The 23,751-nt window shown below is 34.2% G+C and overlaps 1 protein-coding gene across 2 annotated transcripts in view; it reads left to right on the top strand.

The window, feature by feature from the left end:
• The window catches only part of LOC123012392 (transcription factor Ken), a 64,254-nt gene that overhangs the window by 15,225 nt on the left and 25,278 nt on the right, over window positions 1-23,751 (top strand). For both annotated transcript variants that reach the window (XM_044410271.1, XM_044410270.1), the window contains one exon: window positions 11,160-11,200. The gene's annotated coding sequence lies outside the window, so the exon portion shown is untranslated. The remainder of the gene's footprint in view (window positions 1-11,159; window positions 11,201-23,751) is intronic.

Here is a 23,751-nt window from a genome sequence, read left to right as displayed (position 1 = left end):
CCGGATTTTATAGCGAATCAGCAACGCTCCGTAGGTGGTAACTGGTCTGGCCGTTATCATTGTTTTATTCCTCTCCATAAAGTCGGTTATTAGCTTCGACATTAAATTATATTACTCCTCTAAAACCGAACAAAACAAGCCAATGATCCGCCATTAACGCCTCTATAAATCCCGGAAAAACGAGGTTAAGCCTAAATTCTAAATTAAACCGAAAGTTATTGCTCAATAGCGCACAATATATCCGTTATTATTTGCACAAAACGTGCTAATACCCAACTTGCACCTTTTAATTGTCGACGCAAATATTGACACTTCTAACAGCACTTCGCCTAAAATGGTTAACTCTAACGCAACTTTCTTATTTGCAATTTACATCGCCATTTTGTCAATATTTTGGACTGGGGGAGAATTTGGAACGTTATAATTGCCACCTGACCCACAGTTCCGGGGACACGCGACAACGACCCACGCCCGGACCCATAGTAATGTGCTGACCCACGTCCATTTCGATTACTATAATTTCTCTCGGAGAAAATAACTGTAACTCGATGCCTTTAGCAAAACTTCTTTGCACGCCGCTTGATCTACAAGAATTATTTACTTAAGCACAACAGGAATTACAGTAATTGTCTTGCATTAGGCCGGATGCAGAGCAAATGGATAGGGCGAGACGACCAAATGATTAATGAGGACAAGAAGGCTCTCAATGCAGAAACAAGAAATTAAACCAATTTGCGGGAAATTTGCCAGAGACTTTAACGAGCAGTCAGCACACAAACCCCAAATTTCCAAACTGACGCTATTATCCCAACAAAAGCACTAATTAACACTTTGCTACCTCCTTGTACGCCAAAGTGTGCTTTTATAACAACGCACACAAACCTCGACCAAACTTGGGCTCCGTTCAATTAATTCGACTTTAACGACAAATTAAGACAGTAACCCCATTTAGCTTCCGCCTCCTCGTCCCACACTGTTTCTTTATAGTTTGTAAATTTGAAGCAGATTTACGACTTCCATTTTCTATTCATCCCGTTTTTACGACTTTTTTACGACGCTAGTTGCCGATTTTCTCACATTCGTCTTCATTACTATGTACACACAACATCACTTTGTAAAAATAACCTAGGAGCCACTGTCACCGCTCAAATATTTGCACGTCTTTTCCGAGCGGTACCGGCGACAAAGTTTTGCTTTTATTGGACACTTTTATGCGTTTTTTTTATTTTTTAACTCGTTATTTCAACGATAAATGCTTAACAAATAGTTTATTTCTATTATACGCCTGTCGCGCATAAATAACGTGCATAAATCACAGGGTTTTAGGAAATTTTTGTATTTTGCAGGATTTATTGTTAGCTTCATTAATTCTTTAACCTTCCGCATCACGTTTACCAACAGGAGACTCTCACGTTTAACACAAACAAATTTTCATTAATTAGCAATCGTATAACATTTTCAATTATCCTGTTAACACCGTGAAAATTACAAATGCGAAAACTTTCTTCTTCGGGTGGGTCTCTAATTGTCAACTAATCACTGTAAAGATTTATTCTTTAAAATTAAGTCTTTATTTCTGCCTACACTTTTCCTGATGCAAAGCTGTGGTTTCAGGAAAAAACATAAACACTGTAATAAATTAAATGCCTACCTTCATACTTATTAATTAAATCGATTAACTATAAGTCAAGGTTGTTTTTAAATCTTGATTATTCAAGTAAGTACATGGTTTAGCATCAAAAATCGAAAAATCTTTAGTGCTAACTGATCGTTAAAATCTCCTTTTTGTTTTTTAATAAGTATTACCAAAATTTTGCAAACCAAACAAGATTTATCGTTGAAATCTCTCATTTCTTTGCCCAAATTTGGCTTAATACTCAGCCAACAAACAATAAAAACCGTCTGCTTACACAAACAGTCCCCACAAGCACGTTAATTCCTGCCATTAACACTGTAATTATTCCTGTTTGAAAATTTTAAGTTTGTGTACCGACCATCATTAAATTTCCCAACTCGTAGGCTACTTTATGGAAATGGTGTTTTTTCTCTCGTAACGTTATGCAAATGAGCAAATGGCCGTCGGCCCAGTTTGGATTTCCTCAGTGATGGCACGCGCTTAACACCGTTTCCGTGTTTATCAGTTATTAGTTTGGTAATTTAACCGTCGGCAAACATGTCTACGAATTAAGAAATTTGCAACCTACGGTCGAATTCTTGGACACTATTGGAGATTTCAACGTTACGTAAAGACGGAGATGGAGAGTTATTGTGTTGCTGACGGAAGTTGATGGTAGATGCGATTCGGCTGAATGCCTCGGAACAATGTTCTGAAGAAATGGGCCGGACAGAGGCGCTGGATGGTGTTTGAGTTGGTCAATATTTACACAGTTAGCAAGTGTAGAGACCACAAGGAATTTGACTAACCATAAAACTGCATCATCTTTGAGACATTTAATGCAAGATTTTAACAGAAAACCCAGTCAAAATTAGAAAAACTTCAAGAGATTTTAATGAGGGATAAAGACACGAACCCACTACAAACTGGAAGACTTTAATGCTCGGTACGACTAAAAAATCGCCTGAAAGTGCTCCTGAAGCGCAAGTGTTTTGACAAAAGACAGTTTGGACTACAAAGAGGTCTTGAAGGATGGGCGTTCACCGGACTGACCACTTCATACAAAGTAACAACGTTGTATACATGTCGTAAACGGCGAAGCAGAAAACGTGTAATTTATGCATCGTCCATGCCACGAGAATTATTAATGCCAAGTAATTAGCAGCTAGTTTTAATGTGCTTGGACATCTTTGACCGTTGCGAAACGGCTCATAAGCTGCACGTTCTTCGAGAATTAATTTTGCAAAATTTGATTAATGTTCGTTTTTCGCCAATTGTTGCGACATGATCTCGCAATAATTGTAGCAATGCCGGCTAATTAGCACGAGGAAGTGTTTTGTTATTAATTATGGAGGCGAGTCAAGCTGTCAGTATCTCGCAACCGTTGTTTTCCTTCGAAGCTTCACCGGAAAGCTTTAATTCGTCTGAAATAACAGTGCATTATTTGGCAATTATCAATCGAGTGGGCTTCGCTTTTGTCCTCAAAGTGGCTTCGCTAATTGCCTCCGACAGGAAAAATAGACTATGAGAGTTCTTCACTTAATCACCCAATACGTAAATTTACCAACAAAATGAAGATAATTTACGAGCTCGAACGTTTTTCAGCACACCGGTGTAACATAAACGTCGGTTTTATGGCCTTGCGACGACAAAAATGGACGATGATGCGACTTTTTGTTGGCGGATTTAATGGACGCCTTCGAGAGGAAGTGCACTGGATTTTTGCCACCTGCACAATTTCCAGTTAGCAACGCCGGGAGGGTAATTAGCGTGTGTGGCGTTATAAAAATTTGAATTACACTGATTAGAATCATGAGATGTTCGCTCATTAATGACTTAATTGTGACGATGCAACCACTGGAAATGCATTCAGCGACACGTCAGAACAAACACCTCATTTGGAAAAATCACAAAGCACCGGTTTTGTTTGCAAAAGTTAATAAGAGACTTCAACGCTCGGTCAAAACTCAAACCCGAAATTACAAAAATTCTTCGGCTAATTTTTTGCTCCTTGCGGTCAATAAACATCAAAAGCAGGGCAATTAACAGAAGACTTTAACAACAGATGTGAACACAAACCCAAACCTAAAATAACCTCAAAATCAAAGCTAATGATTACTGTTGTTGAAAACAGGACTAACCTTAACCCACGCCGCTCCTTGCTTACCTTACATAGTCAAGCTAGATTGAGTTTTACTGATTAATAAATTAATTAATTAACTCGGACTTGTCAGAGGAGAAAATTTCTCCGTCTTGAGAAAATCTTAATGATTCCTAGTAAAATTTCTTGGAGATTTTAATGCTAAATCAAGAGGGCTTGCAGCCATACTTGGTTGAAGTCTCCAAGCATTTTAGCGTTTTTTAGGCGTCTCATCGCTTGTCCTTGTTTGTGGCTACCACTTGACTTAATTTTAAGGACATAAATAACCAAATTTACCAACAATGTAAAAACGCAATCACTTCGTTCCGGTCGTGCTTCACTTGTCGCTGAATCGATTATCACTTTTTTAAACATTCAGAGCTTCGTCTTAAGAAAACCAACCATCAAGTATTTTAAATATCAAACAGTCTAATAACAAAATATATGACACTGATGTTACCGTAACAATGTAGCGTTTAAATTCTTTGAAAATTTTTCGATTCTTCTCACGGAAAACCAGCAAAAGCGGTGATTTATCATTTCCCCACCGTTATGCAAATCACCTTGAAAAAATTAATAAGTTAATAAATCGTAAAAGAAGCATTGCCAGATGGGAGAATTGCGATGTTGGCAATTTATTTTTATTTATTTGTTCGACAGGTCGCTATTCGCTTAATTAGTTGTCAGCTGTCAAAAAGACAATCGCTCGGCCGACTTTGATGCTTTTATTCGTGCGGTTGGGGCGAGCTTTGCGTTAATTAAGTGGCGTAAAATCGTGTGGTCTTTTTGGGCAATCGAAACGTGTAATTTCGTAGATCTCTATCAGCTACATTGTCCCTCTCGCATCTCTTAATCTCTTAATAAACAAACGAAATAACTGTAATCACTCCTCGCAACCAAAAATCGAAAAAACTAACAACTTTACGTCATGATGAAAGAACCAAAGAGATAATTTTTACTTGTCTACCAAATCGTTTAAAATTTACCTGTGGGAGACCGCCAAGACTGACAATTTAGACAATCTCCACTGACAGATTAAAATGTAACCTAAATTTTTTTTCAGCGAGAACGGTTTTCAATGTGATAAATGCAGGAATTACCAGTAAAGCACTTTAAATGTTAATCGGAGTAATTTGTAAAAGGAAACTTGATTGCTGAAACGACAGGTGAATAAGAAGCGGCGCAATAAAAGAGTGGGCCGATATGAACAATGGGCGATGCAACAGTTGGGACGATTTAGGTTCGAGTGCACGTCCGACGTTAAAGTCTCCAGTTAATTTGACCAATTTCGGCCTTTTTGCAACGTGCAAAAATAAACACAATAAAGTATATCCACGTTGGTTTTGCAGCTTACACCAGCAATTTTTGCCACTTTAAGCTTGTAAGTTTGCTGAAAAGTGGTCATTAAATCCCACATCTTGATTTATCATCCAAGTCGCTGAACACAAAACTGAATTGTCCAAATTTGGCACAAGTTTTATTATTTTATCAAAAAAAATGAACAGTCTCTGTTAATATGGATAATCGCCGAAAACACAAACCCGCTTCAGCATTACTGTTCTAATCTTTCAGAGAAATTGCTAAAAACTGCTACTGTTTCATCAAAATAGTAAAATTATTTGGAGATATCAATGCTGATTCAAGACAAAAACAAACTCGCAAAGCAGTTTTTAAACAAATCTGATGATTTTACGAGTGTTTAAAGTTGGTAAAATGGCGACTATTATGTCAAAAAAGCTGGAGATTTCAACGCTTGATTGGCGCACAAGGCCGCGAGTGGCTTTTTTGACCCGAACTGTAGATTTTAATGGGGATATTTTTCATTTTCGTTGTGAAAAAGGTTGACGTGCTGTTTTTGCAAATAATTTACTTCAATTTGCGCAAATGGCAATAACTGTCAGTCGCCCCCCGTACGAAATCACTTATTCGGCGATGTCGTGGCAGAATTTCAATCTCGTCTTGGCCATAAATCGGTCCCGATAAAACTGCGCCACCGAAAGACCCCAAAACCGGTCTTCGTATGCAAATTTCTGGGTTAGTGCAGGTGGGTTTTTCTTGTGCATCAATCCCTGGTATCAATCGGGTCCAATTACCGCATAAATTCGGCTCTCGATGCGATCAAGACGCCTTGTACGGCCTGTGGCATCCGCCACAATAAAATAATCGAGTTCACAAATAAATAAACAGGCGCAAAACACGGATATCTCCGTGCCGTAAAGGGTAAAAGGCAATTTTCAATCATCATTACGGAACAAGAGATCGTTTGTTGGTTGGACGACTTCTTGCAGAGTTAAGCTGTTTTGTCTTAACACACTTACAAAAGAAGAAGCGCCGATTAAAAACTGGAGGCATTAATAATTCAGCGAACTTTTCATGTCTACGACGGCTTTAATAAAAGCTCACGCCAATCAAAAGCGGCTTTTTTCAGGCGAAATGCGTCAATTTCGAGTTTTATGGTCGTTCTAATTAGATGCGGGTTTCGGGGACTAATGAGACGATTAAAAAATTTCTTTACATAATTTTCTACGTTTCTTGGCAATTTGTATCAATTATTTAAGCTGGCAATGGCGCAAGAATTAAATTCTAGCACAGGTGCACAAAAAATTCATGCAGAGGCGGGGATTTCGTTGAGGTTTGTGAACAAATGGGCGACCATCTTGCAATTTCTAATAAATATGGGCGATGGGAAGACGCGTGGGCGACCGATGGCACGAGATTTATTCGAGTTTGAAGCAAGATTGCGAAATTTCAGCGCGAAATTTTCATATGTCGTTACGGGTGCTTAAAATTTCAGGTTTCTGTGCTAATCGCTCATTAAAGTCGTTAATTGCATATGTATTTTCTGAGATAAAATAATAATATAGCAGCAAATTAAATAAAACTGTTTAAAATAAAATAATTCAGAGATACTCTAAATGGCAGCTTTCACTCCTACCATCTGTGATTTTTTCAGAGCTTTCGGTCTAACGCTGAAATTTCCAATATCAGCCGTATTTGCGCAGATTAGTATTTTTTATAATAAATCTGATCAAGAAAAAGTCAAAACAAAGGAAAATAAACGGAAATTTCAACGATACACTGGAACGCAAATCCAAAAGACGAAGACAATCACAACAGTAAGATATCATTAATTCTGGATCATTAGATGACGACTATTAAGCAAAATGTTGTTGCTCTCGGTTTTTTACTTTTTTTAGATCAATTATAATTATTACATTGGTGTTTGGTACTTCACTTGTAGTAGAAATCACTAAACTTTTTATGGTTTTTAGATGATTTTTTACAATTCTGTAGTATTTTAGACCAAAACTGAGAAAACAGATGGAGATTTAAACGACGAATGAGAGCACCAACTGAAGATTTGTTAAAAACATTTTACACTTTTCCAATGTTTTCACAGTTAGTTGTATTGACAAAAAATTGAGGTTAGATATTAGATAGTTTTGTTCCAAGTGTAGTTTCATAAAACAAAAACAATTTTTACAGTTATTAAATTAAAGTTTCTGACTTATCGTTAAAATCGCTGGATATTTATCATAAAGTTGAGAAATGTCAAAAAACTTTTCTTCTATGACAGTTTTGATGAATTAGTGTTTAAAAAAATGACTCTATCGAATAAGAAAGCGTAACTGATAAATGTAAACTAACAGTGTTATAAACAACGTCCATTAATATTCCGGAGATAGGCTGATGTCCAGTAGCCACATTTCTCGATGCGTGTAATCCAATCCCATACAATTACCAAAAGAAGTGTCATGTAATAAACCCTCAAAACACGGCACCTCCGGTTCTTGTTCTTTAATCATGTGGTAAAATCTGGCCCGCATCATTCCTGAGAGTGGGCATGCTCTAGTTCTCGTCGACAATGCGTACCAGCGCCTCCTTCGCACCGATGCCTCCACTATAACGAAAATTTTTCATATCTGACAACCTCCAACGCCGCGACAAAAGTGCATTTCTCAACTGGAAGTGCAACATTTATCTGTCGGACGAAACCCAAAGCTCACTCGACACATTAAGTCAATTTAGTGAACATGTATCGATTTAATAAGCCATAAAGCATCGCAGTCGTCGAATCGGTTTTATATTAATTTATCACACCGTGCCGAGTCCTACTTAAGTGCATTAGCCAGTCCGGCCGGTCATAAATCACGGTCGGCCTTGACTTGGCCGCGTTAGTCATCTGTTTCTCACGCTACGATGAAAACGGTTGACACTCGAATCCGGAAGTCGGGCGCGCCGCGCACGAGACCGCGATGCGCTCTCCTGTGAACGACAAAAATATGTGGGAAATTGAAAAAGTTTTATAGTACACCAACAGCCATAAAAATGTTATTAAGAAGCGTAAAAATCGATGAGGGTTTTGATTTTTATGATGGAGAGTCATTAAGTTTTGACAAGTGTCGTAAAACTACAGAGGCCATAAACAAAAATTGAGGAAAAATTTAGAAATGGCCCCAGGAGAAACATACAGCAATTAAAAAGTCCGCTCAACGGTATCAAGCTCTGGGTTCGTGTTCTTTCCCAACGTTGAAGTCTCCAGCTATTTTCCTCAAATATTATTTAAAAATTACAGTTTATAGTAAAACTAAACATTTTAAGTTAAAAACTCAACAAAACACCTAAATAGATTTTTGTTGCTACTTTTTCGTTGCTGTAAGAGAATTTTCAGGAGCAGATAGCACATAGCAATGCAAAAGTTGCTTTAACTTTGTCAAGCTTTGAGTTTGTGTTCTTACTTATCGTCAAAGTCTCCTCCTATTTTTTTGGTCTAAAAAAGTACAATTTCAAATAAAACATTTCAAGTTGAAAACTCAACATTTTTAACTGGTTCTTTTGTCGTCAAATTTACTTACAATTCTGTCGATTTTAAAGCTCACATTTGTAATTTATATGTTGTTTTGTTAAAACTCTTAAAAATTGTTGGAGACATCAATGATCAGCTAGAGTACAAACCCATTTCATCTTCAGTATTGCGTTTCTGTTTTAATATTTTATTAATATTTTTCTTAACTCAAATTTGTTTTTAATACTAAAAAAATGGGTTTTTGCTGAAATAGTAAAATTTGTGTGGAGATTCCAATGCTTAGTTAGAACACATACCCGGCAAGCAAAAGTTTGGTGATTTCAACACCAAATTTGTAAATATTTTCTAACATAGCACTCTGATTTCAAAAATGTCTGCCTAATGGCCTGTAGAAATGAGGCTGCAAAATAACTAATGGCCGGAGATACTCATCATCGTCGTCATCTATGAAAATTAGACGTTAGAAGTAAGAGCCTTATTAATTTTAAAGCGCTTAATTGAAAAGAGAATAAACCTGATTGAGCAGAATAGGGACACGAATTTTTTTTCATCGAGATTAATGATAATCCATTTGTCAAAATTATTATATTTAGCAAGAAGCAGTAACCTAACGTTAAGTATGTTGCTTTTCTCCGGGTTTATTATATGCTTTCATTGTGACCCATTCACATTTAATAAATAGACAAGTCACAAGCAAGTAGCGGAACAACAATTACCAAATGACAAATAAAACTAAAATAGCAACGTAATAAGAAAAGAGCTTTTAAAGAAACAGTCCCAATCTTGTCCTAATTAATGATAATAGAAGTAATAACACGGAACGGCGGATTATTGATGAAAAAATCGTGCAGAACATTGCCATTACGAGATACCATCGTGTTCGATTTTTTTCTCTCTGCATGATCGATTAGTCTGCGACATTCACGAGGTCCACCGAAAATTACACGACCCTGGTTCAATTTACTTCAACTCTCCTTTAATTAAAACCTTGATCAATAAACCTTTAAGATTTTTATAACCCCGGAAAAGTCCGGCTTTCCACGCACACGCCACTGGAACCAAACCAAATCAAAAGAGATCATCATAACTTTCTCCTATCGCCTACGGTATTCATGGTGTGTTATTATTCCACGCCATTTGACTTCGTTTCGTTTTATTTGCTTTGACTTTACTGGACATCTCATTAAATCCGGAAAAAAGGTGCAATGGAAGATGGGAACTCGATATTTGTTTCAGTTACGGAAGTCTTGACCCTATTTCCCCTTTCGCCATTTTTATTCTGCTTTTTGCAAGATAATGGACTATAATTGCAGAGGAATGTCGATGTTTGAATCGTTTTAATTGTTTTTCGGATAATGGATGAGCGAAGGGCATGCAAATTTAAAATGATGGAAAGATATGAGCGAATTGTGTGCGAAATTTCAGGTCAGGTGGTTTACGCAGTTTTCAGCTCGAGAGACTATTGTCTTTCGCGATTTGTTTGCTTGTGATTATAAAAGCTCATGAATATTTATCTGTTCAAAAAATTAGAAATTTGTATTTAAGAATAGGCTTGTGTGCAAACCTGACATTGAAATCTCCCACAAAAATATTCAAAAGTTTCAGGATTCCATACTTGAAAAACTGGAATTACGAGAACAGTTTCGTTTATTTTTAGTTTTTCAGTGGACCTGACTTGACTTATCGTTAAAGTTTTTCATTAATTATAGAATTTTAACAAAACAAGTTTTAATTTTTTATACATACCAATATAATAAAATTTTATGTTCTTGACTCAAATAGAAAAAAAAAAGATAAATATTTTAATGCTGAAATAGCACACAACCATTTTGTCGTGACTTATCACTCAGTCTCTTAATGAATATTTATTTAACTATTTAGAAATTATATTTTAATTTTTTACAAACTTGAATTTACTATTATTTAAAACGATATTTTGTGGAATTAGAAGGAATTGGATTTGGACTTCAATGCTGGATTAGCACACATTTGAGAAAAAATGCTCGTTTGAAGCATTTTGCTTCATTAATGGGTGCTTATAAGGCAATTACTGCTAAAAGTGCAAAATTGGAGCTAATCGCATAAAACTAATTTGTTTCCAAGAATGTTAAAATTCCTTCGCCGTAGCTGCTTCTAACCTTTGCAATTCAGTCAAAAAACTGTTAATTGGCGCTTCTACTGAAATCTTTAATTCCAACCAATTTTCTCTTTTTAAAATAAGACTCGCCACAAATGCGCGTTACTCAATCTTTAGAATAAATTTAATTGCATTTGTGTAAAAATAAATTTTTCCTTGTATCATTTTCGAACCCCTCACCTCCGACATTTAATTAAATTGGTCTCGTCTTCCGTTTCGCAACCGTTACTTAAGCACAAATTGCAAAAATTAATTAGCCAGTTTTATGGATCGGTGTGCAACCACCTCATGTCCGAGATGTTTTTCTTGAGCAAAATTTAATTACGTTTCGCCTAGGGCACTTGTGAGATTATTTGCTTATGTCAAGCTATTATTCTAATCGCACACTATAAAGCATTTATGCGATCTTAAGTGCTTTTGCAATTTGAAAACTTCGACTGATTGAAATTTTCTGTTTCAGACTTTGCCATGGGCTGATTCGGAATTTCCAGCGAGATTAAGGTGAGTGTCACATTTTTTTTTAATTAATTAGGAGAATTCGGGTCTGTGCAGGTCGTAGACTTGTAATTCGGTTAAATTATGAAGCGTCGATGTTTATAATTCAGTCGTTTGTAATCACCGTCATTTTGAGATTCGTTACAATGTCCAAACACGTAATATATTAACGTCAGCTTTAATCTTCTGCATTACCGGAACGTTATTACCGACTATCGATCCTTTCGACGTGTTTATAACACCTGACATCTCCGCATTCGACTCACAACTGGTTTATTTGGACATTTTTATCAAAATGTGGGCGTTTAACCCAATTAAATTTTGTTTACAAATTTATTTTTGCATCCATTAGAGAGTATTAGGTGCTCGAGGGCTGAGTTATTGCTGCGGCCATCACTGATGGTAATTGTCGTTAAAATAATGGGTTTGCAATATTATTATCTGCCAGAAGCGAGACTGTAGTTGGTTTAACGCGAGGATCGGATTTGTCTCAGAGTTGCGGCTTCCGCGTTTTTAATTAATACAAAAGGGTCCTCAAGCGGTGAAGAGAACGCTGCGAGGAGGAGATAAATGATAAAGTAACGATGGGATGACAGTTATGCTGGTTTATAGGGATAACACAGCTGGCAAATGACCCAGATCCAGAGGAAAAATTTGAGTTATAGAGTCGCCTCTGGAAATTTGTTTCCGATCGACAACACTGAAACAAGAGCAAAAAGGCCGATGAACAATTGGGTTTGGATAGAGAAAATGACACACTTTTCAGACAGCGGTTTTCCATAAAAGCTGGCACCTGCTCGCTCAACTTGAAATATGTCAAAAACCGGAAATGAGAAACAACAAAAACCAGATCATAAAATTGAACCAAAACACATAAAATCTAAAAAACATACCGGAAATTCCTTCGTGTTGAATCAAAGTCTAAGAAAAGCTTACGTAAGCACGACTGAATCTAATCATTACCTGCTAAGCAGCATAAGAAATAACGAAGTTCGTCTGCTACTCCGGCGTTAAAGTCTCCCAACAAATTACCAAATTTTGACCATTTTTGACAAGTTCTAACAAAATAAATGCAACACAAGTTGAAATAACCACAAGCCATTATTTTTTTAAACTTATAAACAATTTTTCCAGTGTTATTGCTTTTATCATAACTTGTCGTTTAAATCTCCGGCAAAATATTTTTTGAATATTTTGGGGTTTAGTACACTTTTTTCAGCAAAGTAATGATATAGGCAATGCTCAAAAATTCTCATTTTCAGTTGTCACTTCAGAATTCATGCGTGTCCTATAAAATAATTACTCACATTTTTTATTAAAAACCTTGCTGTAAAAAGTGCTGCATAAAAAAAACTAAATTATTTGCATAGATTAGTAACAATTTACTAAACTAAATTTTAAGATGTATAAATTCTGCTGTTTTTGTGAAATATTTTTTTCTGAATTGTGTTTTAATTATTTATATCATTTGTCCACAATAATTCTGCTCTTTCCATTTCTAAATAATACAATTTCTGCTGTAGTGAGGTTTTTGGTTTTTAGTTTTATGTAAAATTGAAGCTAAGTGAAAAGTGATGCGTAATAGTTATTTATTCGATGAGTTTGAGTGTAAATCGGACGGATTATCTCACCGAGTGGGTTATAAAACCACAAGTGTAACGAGAGGTTTATCATCCACGAGGTGGAATAAAGCGTCCGATTTACACTCAAACGAGTTGAATACAACATTTTATTCTTCGAATTAGACTTAATAAGGCTTAAACTTGCTTTAAATCTGTTAAAAATAATCTAACGTTTCGTATTGAGAAATGCCACACAGTTGTCAAAACTTCCTTACACGAGAGAAAAACCGTAAATTTTGACAGTGTCGAAGAATAAAAATACTAAATGATTTGCGTAGATTAGTAAGAGATTTCAATACTCGATGAAAGCATTTTTTTTTCCTAATCTTGGTTAATTTTTAGCCAAACAAGATTATTTCAAGTAAAAATAAGTGCAATTCGCTATAAAAAATGTATTTTTTTAATCGTGTAAGTTGTAAGTGAAAAATGTTTACTACCACGTTTTATGCTTTGGTACTAACTGGTCGTTAAAGTTTCCAACAAAACATTCCTCTGCTTTAATGTGGTGTAGTATTTCATTGTATACAACACCTTTATGAACATAAAGGATGTAATTTCCATTTTCAGTTATCTACAAAACTTTAGGATTTCAGACTGACTTATACTAAAAGTATTTTGTAAACTATGAAATTTTTGCAAATTTTTATTAAAAAAAATACTATGTTGCTACGTGAAACATTATTATATAATTTTCATAGTTCGACAAGCAATTCACAAAAATATAGCGATTTCAATGCTTCATTAAGACATTACTTTGTAAATTTTGAATAAGCTTACAAAAAAACTGTATTTTTTCTCAATTAATAACGTTTTTTTTAATTAGTTTTTAAACTTTTAATTTTTGAATACTAGTTTAGCATTTTTGACTACTTTTTCAGTTTCAGCCAAACAAAACTAACTAAACAGAAAAAAATCAATATACTCCCACTGAAACTTTTAAAATAGCTTGATTTGACGAAACCTAGGTACAATTTAATAGTATTTCGTTAGAAGAATAACAATAATCTAAGTGTTTCAGTACAGTTGAGAGATATTAACGCAAGACTGGCAGGCATTTTGAAAAAATTGCTGATGTTTTATTGTAATAAATGAGTATTGTTGGCAGCTAATCTCCGTCAAATGTCTTTATTGCTTTGGCTCATTGCATTCGGCCATTAGATCTAGTGACTGACCTCCAAGAATGTTAATTGTGGCTTTGCCAAAATTTATCCAGTGGTAAAATGTTGTTAAGTTCAGTAGAATCTTATGCCTCATCATTATTCCGCGTCATTCGAAACAATTAAAATTCAGATGCAAAAACAGTGTTGTTTCTGTTTGGCCTGTCTTGCGGTACCGCTTAAGGCAAGAAACCTCTTCTAATTACAGTGCTTGAGATTTTACGACTTGTCCTTGCATATTCATGAAAAGTGTCAGTGTGGGCTAGATCGAGGGCCAGGATGACTTGGTGGTTTATGTCCACCGTAATGATTGCTCGCGGTCAAGAAATTTCTAAACGCTTTGGGCGTTTTTCAAACGTGGGCACAATGCCGATAATGAACATTAGAAATTAATCACCGAGTGACCAATTCGAAATATATGCGCGCTTTCTAAAGTGCTTTTCCACACATTTGACACGATTTTTTCCGTCTAAATATCGGTTTTAATTAAAGTAACACATCTGCTGTGATTAATTATGAAAAAAATTCACTGTGGATGTCCGGCGATTGAGTTTTTTAAGCGCATAGAAGAAAGTTGTTTTTTTCTTATGTAATTTGTTTTGATGATATGCTACCTCAGTTTTATTATTAATAGGATTAGAAATCCGGTGGATTTCTTCAAATAAGTAAAAAGCGATAATGAAATAGAAAGCTTCATCCCGGGGCCACCTTTTTACACCATAAGCCACTTAAAAAATTCGTCTCGCGGTGGGTGTGCATATTAACTAGCCATTAAAAAATTAAATTAACCGGCGCGAGTTATGCTCCGCAAACTGTCTGATTTATGGATGAGATTTCTTACACGGACCAGATATGAGCGGAAAACGAAGGAAAATTGCACCAAAAATTAAACATAATTTGCAAAATAATAAAAAATTTATTTAAATAAAGTCCTTGCTTTTTTGTTAACTCAAAAACAAAGCCGAATATTTCATATTGTTTTATTCCTGTTAAGAAATTTTTGCTAAATTTTTCTTCGTATCTTATTCCTGCAAATTTTTTGAAGCTTGACTATTTTACTATTTTACATATCTTATCAATTATTAATTTAATTATAAAATTATTATTAATTATAACATTTATCAAAATAAACTCATTTCTTTTTATAATAAATAAATTTGTTTCTGATTTTTGCAAAACAGTTTTAAATATTTCGAGCTTTTAACCAACAGTAACAAAGACAATATTACTACTATTCCTGCCGAATTTTAAGAGTTTCTGATACAAAAAACTACCTAAATTTTAACATGTTTTAAATTCTGCCGTTTTTGTGAGATATTTCTGCTGAATTGTGCTTTAGATACCTATTTATATCATTTGTCCACACTAATAATACAATAATATAATTCTTGCTGCAGTAATGTAACCCTTTGTTTTATGTAAAATTGAAGCTTGGTTCACTTTTCTGAAATTCTGTTGTCTGCAGTAATTGCTGCTAAGTTAATGTTTTTAGATTTTATACAAAAACAAAACTACATCTTATTTTCGGCTACTTTTAGTACTTTTTTTCAATTTTGTAAATCAATTCCTGCAAAAAAACTAAAGCCAGATCTGTTTTCCTTACAAATTCTACTACAAATTTCTGCTAAATTTTTCTTTGTATTTTTCTTTCTGCTGATATTTTGAAGCTTGTTTATTTTATCATTTTTCAAGTCTTATTCAATTATCAATTATTTTTTCAAAATATAAATATAATTCGCAAATACTCACAAAATTAAACTCTTTCTGATTTTTATAAAGGAATTTTAAATGTTTATTTTTTTTTACCAACAGCAACAACCAAAAAAATATATTTATTATTTTATTCTTGCTGAGTTTGAGTTTTTGCAGCAAAGTTTAAATCCACTGTAAGATATTCCTGATGAATTTTAGTGTTTTTTTATTTGTGACTTAGATATTTTTATATCATTTGTCCAGAATCGTGCTGTTAATTAATTAATTTTTGTAAAGAAATTACTTTTAGTTTCTAGTTTTATGTAAAATTGAAGCTTGATATACTGTTGATCTATTTTTTTCAAACCCTACTGTTTGCACCAATTCCTACAGAGTGACTTTTAATGTTTTCAGATCTTATGCAAACACAAAACTAGGCCAAATTTTGGGCTAGTTTACGTTAAAAAATGGGTTCCGTAAATCAATTCCTGCAGATAATGTTCGTCTATTTTGTAACTGTTTCTTGTTTCAACAGATGCTTTGCCAAAAGTTGAAACTAAAAACCAGATTTGATTTTTTTTATAAATTCCAATGTTTTTAGTCTGGCTTTTTGAGCTTTTTTATTTTATTATTTGTAATGTTTTGTTCAGTGTATATTATAAATAATAATCAAAAAGACATGTTTTTATTAAACAAGTGAAAATTAATTTTATGTTTTTGAGAGGATTATTAGTTTTTAGATTAAAACGTAAACATTTGTTAATAATACTTTTAAGATTGCAATAGAAAAACTATATTTAGACACAATTTTTAGCAGTTTTGTTCATAATATTGCGACTCCACACAAAAAATGCTGCTGTTCATATTGGGAAGTAGTTTACAGTTATTCTCTGCAAAGCTGCGATGATTCTAATAGCGACTAAGTGCTAAATTACTTGCAAACAGCCCGGAATTTTGCAATTTCCTCTCCGGATTCCCTCGTCGCTAGATAATTCATATTGTTTATGAACATCGTTCCCGCCCAATCATTTATCAGCCGCGCGTATACAGGAACTATGATAGTGCGATGTTTCAATGACAAGATTAATCGCTTCTTGATCTTACTTTACCGATTTGGTAGTGGAATTATCTTCATTGTTAGCTTACCGTCTTTGAGCGGCTCTAGATCACGCGAGATCGATAAATTCGGAGGAGATTTCGAAGATGGATGATGACGTTCGATCCGGAGTCACGCGACGATTTTTCTTCATCCACAGATTAAGACCTTCTTGTGCCAAACATTCACAGGTCACCGGGAGAAACAGCAATTAGAAATTCTCTAGTAATTACAAGAGTTTGATTTATACTAGATTGTCGGACTTAATGGGAATTTTCCTTAAAGGGGACAATTGATTTCGATTCATTTTAGATAAATTCAGGGCGTGCCGGTTGCATAACCCCTAAATTAATTGCGGTTATTGTCTTGATGGCATCAAAAATGTGTCCTTGAAGCGCGATTTATGGCATTAATTAGTTTTCCGCTGCAATATCGACAATATTAACTAATTGTAATTTATTGTTGTGCTTTTCCGACTTGTTGAACGTCTGCCCGTGCTCTAGATTCTTGCCGTTTTGCAATACGATTAAGAAATTTGCAAGAGTCGACTTAATGGATCGCTGCAACTCCGTTATGGGAAAAAGCAAATCTGAGTTTTATTTATTTTTATTGTGTTAAGTCATATTCTTCGAATTCGATGGAATGCTTTACGTCACCAAACGGAGGAAAATCACGATATTTCAATAAGAAACTAAGAATAATTTATAACGTTTTGACCTGATAAATGCGAGTTAAATTTATCATGCGATTAACTTTGTTAAGCGTTGTATTTATTGTGACATCGGTGATGACTGATGACTGATGAGAAGATAATTTTTTCAAGCACTTGTACTTTATTTATTTATTTTTCGACGAGGAAAGAGGTCGACTGTCTTTGACCCCATCCTCTAATTAATAAGCTCCAACATGAAAAAATAAACAAAGTCTTAGAAACTTTGACTCAATTTCTAAATTCTTTCCACTCGAAAGCAGATTAAAAAAATATTTAAGCTTGTGATTGATGAATAGATAAGTTTTTAGTATTCATTATTTACTTTTGTGCTTAAACAAAGGTCATCATCGCTGACCTCATCTTCTAATTAATAAGGAATAAAGATATAACCTCTAGATCAAACGGTGACACAAGTTAATTAAAAGAAACCAAAAAACTCAAATGGAATTCTTCGTTTCCACTTCCGTTCAGTTCTCAACTCATTACTTTGTTTAAAAAAATCAGATTTTGTTCCAGTTTTTTTTGTTTTGTTGCTTTCGCTTTTAATTTAGTAAAATATTAAAAATAAATAAAAAATATTATTATTCCTGCCGATTTTTGTTGATGATGTTTTTTGTCATCAACATTTATCATCAATTCGCACAGCAGGAATTTCTAGTTTGAGCACAAGAAAACATGACATAACAAGTCTAGTCTTGTTGATTTTTTTACAATTTTTGCATTTTTTGTCATTAAAATTGGATATCATTTATAAGTTTCTGTGTGCAGCTGAATCTGTAAAGAAATTCCTGCTAACTCTTTTACGGTTATTCTTATTATTTATTATTGTTTCGCAGTAATTCCTGCTAATTTTTAGGATATTTGTGTTAATGTTTTTTTTGTCATTAACATTTATTATCAATTTAAACAGCTGGAATTGATGAGTGTAATTTTCAGTTGCTTTTAACTAAATTTTGCGATTTTTTAATAAAACATTTTTTGCTAAATGACATAGTCCTATTGAATTTTTTCAGAAGAGTTTTTGTGCTTTCAGTAAAATTTTGATTATTTGTATGAAGGAATTTCTGCTGAATTGAGTACAAATTGAAAATTGAAGCTTCCTCAAAGTATTAATGCTAACTCTTTTACATTTATTGTTATTATTTACACCGTTGTGTTTCTATACTGCTGTTTTCAGTAAAAAAATGTTTATCTAACTTTCAGTTTATAATTGTGTACAAATTGGAATGTATTCTCTATCCCGCTAGGTGAATCCTGCTGATTTTTTTATTGTTAGAATTGAATATCAATAATAATCATGTCTTGAAAACGTTTGGTTTTAATTCCTGCTGTTTTCAGTAGATGTTTGAAGCGATTAGTTGCAGCCGGCAGGATGAGTTTGTGGTAATTGTGCTCCAAATCCTGCTGTACTCAGTTTTGTTGTTTTGGTTGCAATCCCGCTCTTTCCTGTGAAGCAATTCCTGCTGAATTTCTCTGGGTTTTTTTGCTTTGTGGTTGGTATCTATCAATCATCCGCATCTCGCAAAGAGCCATTATAGCAACTAGACATTTATCACTTGGCGAGTAGTTCCGCATGGTCAGTTGGTCAGCGCTTCAGGGGGGAAATTGAGGGGGGACATCACGCAGCGTAGGTCGTGACTTGGAGCGACTCCCCGCTCTCCATTCTCTAACTAGACCTTTTCTCTTCATCATCATCACTACTGTTTTGCTAGGAAAAATGTTCAAATAATAACACACGACCGGCCCTTCGATGCGTGACTGATTTTTCTCGCCTTTTGTGTTTCTTCGACTTGGACAAATTGCGGTTTTACGGCGGCGGCATTTAGTCAAAGTTCGAAGAATTATTAGCGGCGTTATTAGTGTACACTTCATGCCTGATTAAATTATGAAGTTGAGAGACACTTTGACATTTGACAAATTAGATAAGGAATCGAGATTTGCTGGGAACGTTACTGTTACCATTAAGACGCAATTATTTTATTTCATTATATAATTATGTTAACTACTCCTAATTTTATTCCCATTAGAGCTTTAATTCAATGATTTATTTCATACATGATTTCGTTTGAGACGGGCTCTTTTTCGTGTCACCAACGCGACTTGTAGCCATTTATTTTAATAAATGTCATTAATTAATTGTCATTCCTCCTTTTCAAGTCTGAAAAAATCAAATCAGTAGGTTGGAGATGCGAAAGAGCAAACAGTTTTTTGCAGCAGGAAATTTTATTATATCCTGCGGCGAAACACCGTCAAGTGTTGGTGCCGTAAAAGCAAAGTAAATAGTTTTTAAATCATTTGTTATTGTCTCTTAAAACATATTCCCCTATTAGCTGTTGTCGGGTATTACAGTAACTGCCTTCTTGCATTACTGGATTCCAGAGTAACGGCCAATACACTGGTAATAACAAACATCTATTTTACGACGGATCTTTGACTCCAACCAAACATAACTAATACTTTTACTGATTTATATTGAAGCGATTTGATCAGAATTTACGAGTGAAAAGTCCAAATTTTTGTTACTGCCTGAGTGGCGATTTCACAATGCTTAAAGGTCGACCTTTCCGACCATAAAGACAAGAGTCAGCTTTCTACAAAGGCCGTATGTCCATCGAGACGTGTATTGTGCTTGATAAAAAGAAATTATTACAAAATTTTACTTGCGATTTCAAAACGATAGAGGAGTCAACTCCGGAACGGTAAAAATGGCATAAATTAAATGACACGAGGTGATTTATACTGAGGGTGTTACTAGCTTTCTCTGACATTTTTAGATGCATTACTTGTGCATTGATTGCAAGAAAGCTGAGAAAATATGAAATACTGCAATAAACCGAGACAAGAATTTGCCCCAACGCTAGAGCGTTTTTTAAACAAGCTTTAGGCACTTCAGGGCAAATCCTACTGTCTTCTTAAAACTTCTCCTCTTAAACTACAGAAAAATTCAAACCATGCCCAACTCTAATCTGCTCTTTCCGACTTTGTGGTTACTGAAATCACCGTTTATCTTAAACTGTTTTTGTTCTAGTTCCTACTGTTGCAAAACACCAATTTTGTTTTCATAAAACAATTGCTGCTGAATTTCTTTAAGATTAATTTGGCAACGGCACCGTTTCCCATTTTGCTTTATTTTATGAAACAGTCTTGTATTAACGTTTTTAGAAAAAAAAAATAATTTGACTTAAAAAAATGTAGAATGATTCCAAGTGCAATAAAAAAAAAAACAGAGATTTGCCCGAATTTCTGCTGGAGTGTCTTTGTGACAAACTTTACAACTTCAGGGCAAATCCTTTTTAAAACTTTTCCTGCTGAATTATACCAAAATATAAACCTGGTCCATCTTGTTTCTGTCGCATTCTCTTTTTTCCTTTCGTATTTTTCTTGATGAATTATCTTGTTTCAGTTTCTGTTGTCTTTGCAAAAACCAAATTTTTCACCTTCTATTTTTATAAAACAATTCCTGTTAAATTTCTCTAAGAATGGTTTAGCACTATTTTCAATAGTGTTGACTTAAAAAAAGTTTATTGCAAGGAAGTTGAGAAATTTTGAAATACTGCAATAAAACGAGACAAGAATTTGTCCCAATCCCTGCTAAAGTTTTTTTTTTGTCAAGCTTTAGACTACTTTAAAGCAAACCCTACTTTTTTCTTTTTTTTTCTTATAACTTTTCCTGCTAAATTACAGCAAAATTTAAACCTGAGCCAACGCTTATCTAGTTATCTAGTTTTTTTTCGCGTTTTCTTTTTTCCTGCAGGATTTTTCTTGATCATTTATGGTTACTGAAATCACCTTTTATCTTAAACTGTTATGTTCCAATTTCTACTGGATTTGCAAAAACCTAATTTCTGACCTATTATTTTTATAAAACATTTCCTGCTCAATTTCTCTAAGAACAATTTGGCAACGTCACTATTTCCAAATTTGTTTTATTTTGTAAAACAATTCTTGATTAATCTTTTTGAAAAAAGTCAAAAATGAATTCAAGCTGATTTTACAAAAGCCGATTCCTGCTGAATGGGCGTTTTTTACCTCAAACTTTAAACTATGTTCGACACAAAACCTGCTGTTTCAGTTAACTAATTTCTATTGTTTTCTTAAACAATCAAAAACACGCAATTATCCAATCATTTTCTGCCAAATTCTCTTATTTCCTGCAAAGTAATTGCTACTGAAATCTGGAATGTTTAATGTAATTAAAATCTATTCTTCAAAATTTTCTATTAAAAAAATTAAAACAACTTCTGCTGAACACTTTTGTTGCTCGTTTCTATAATGCAAAATTTTGTAGTTAGTTTCTTTCGTTTTTAGACTAAAGATTTGCTGTTTGTAAAAGAAGTTTTTAGGTTGGAAGCGATAATTCGTTAATGGCGAAACCACTTACACTAATTGCACAAAACGAAAAATTTCACTTTTTGATTGACACTTGCTTAAATTCTCACCAAATAAAACCGTTTAGTCGACAGGAAAATTTGATGTCTGTCTTAAATGCAGGCGCACGCATCGCCATTTATGCAAAACTCCAAAAAAATAAAGCTTCTCGTAATTGGCGAGCTGTCAAGTGCAATTTCCCCACTTTCACATACTAATCCGTCAAAGAAAATGGAGAAAAACCGTTCATGATATTTTGTAGTAAACGTGGGCACGTAATAGTCCCCCGAAAAGCTAGATCCTTCAATAAACAATCGAGACAAGGATCACTCGACTCGTTAAAATGCCGTTTGAAACGCATATTTACATTGTTAATGCTTTAAATATATAAAATTTGTTTGCTTAAGTTTTCACCGCGTGCTTAATTGAGATTTCAAGGGGCCACGACGACGAATTTCATGAAATGGCAAAAACAATCAATATGAGAAAAATTCGTTACATAAACGCAATTATCGGTCGTTTTATGGAACAAAACGGGTGTTTGGTCGGGTCGACACTTTCTAAAACACAAGTGGCAAAAAGCGCAAAGTTAACATTAATGTAATTGCGGCTAACAAACGCTCCATTTTCTGGCCGGGGAATTAATTATTAAACATAATGTTCGGGTTATGTTGGATTAAACCGTAATTATCTAATCACAAATTGCATTTAAATTGGTAGTTGGAGCTTATGTGAGGTTCGTGAGGCCGTTTTTTTCTCTCTCGAGGCACTTCTCAACCCATCGCAAATTTTGGCAAGGCCCCTTTGGGCGCCGTCGCCGGATGTGGGACAGCAACACCCTTTATGCAAATGACACTAAAGGTCAGGAAAATATGAAACGCGAACAATAGATTGATCAAAGGATGACCTTTTGGACGTCCATTACTGATACAACACCTGTCATTCCCGACAGTTGCAAATTTGAATAATGAAAACACGTTTTAACACACCATAAAGATGGCTTATAGAGCCACTTAAGATTCTTCGAATGTTAAAAATCACTATTTTTCCTTTTAGAGTGTTTGATTTCTTTGTGGCACCGCGCGAGCAAAACCGTTACAAACTCAAAAGTAAACACGAAACAGGTGAGCACCCTAATCGGGTTAGAACAAGAACCTGTGCTGAACTCGAACCTCGAACAAGTTTTCTTATTAATCTCTATTAATTTTGCTCATTTGCATATCTATTTCTGTATGTAAGTATTTCAAATTCGGTTTTTATAGTAGCCCCGATTTTCAAGATTCTTGACTGCTTTTTATTAAACAGATGAGTAGATGACACAACTGACTACTAGTTCATAAATTTCACCAACAACTAACCGAAATAGAAAAACCGTTTCGTGATAAAATAAATAAAACAGATCAACAGGTTTTAATAATGTTCTTGATTCACTTCTTTGAACCCAAAAAAATAAAATTCGGTTTAATTTCACTCAATTAAAACTTAACTGGTTTTAATATAATATAAATTAACCACAAGCTGAATTATTACGATTAAATATTAATTAACTAAAAACAACTTAATTTCACATATTTTTTGCTGAAACAATGAACAAGCATCGATTAAAAACAGGCTAAACAAGCCAAAATAACGACAATTTCAATATAAATTGATCATTTTTAACATGATATTGCAAAAAAGAAAATTTTTTGGTCAAAAACAAGCTAATATCAATAATATATCAATAAATGTTTTAAGAACTTACAAATTTTTTCTTTAAAAAAATGAGTGTCTCGGTTTTTGTTTAGTTTTTTTTTCTACATTCCATTCTTTTGGTGAATTGTTATTTTTGTTTTGTTTTATTGTTGTTAATTTATTTTTACACTTGCTCATTTTTTATTTTAGTTTAATTTCTTTTTCTTTACTTGAAT

This window comes from Tribolium madens, unplaced genomic scaffold (genome assembly GCF_015345945.1).
Source record: "Tribolium madens isolate multiple individuals breed KSU strain unplaced genomic scaffold, Tmad_KSU_1.1 Scaffold_96;HRSCAF=242;Tcas5.2_LG5, whole genome shotgun sequence".
In the NCBI taxonomy this organism is placed as follows: domain Eukaryota; kingdom Metazoa; phylum Arthropoda; class Insecta; order Coleoptera; family Tenebrionidae; genus Tribolium; species Tribolium madens.
The sequence above is the reverse complement of the archived record's forward strand: the minus strand, read 5'-3'. Positions and strand labels throughout refer to the sequence as shown.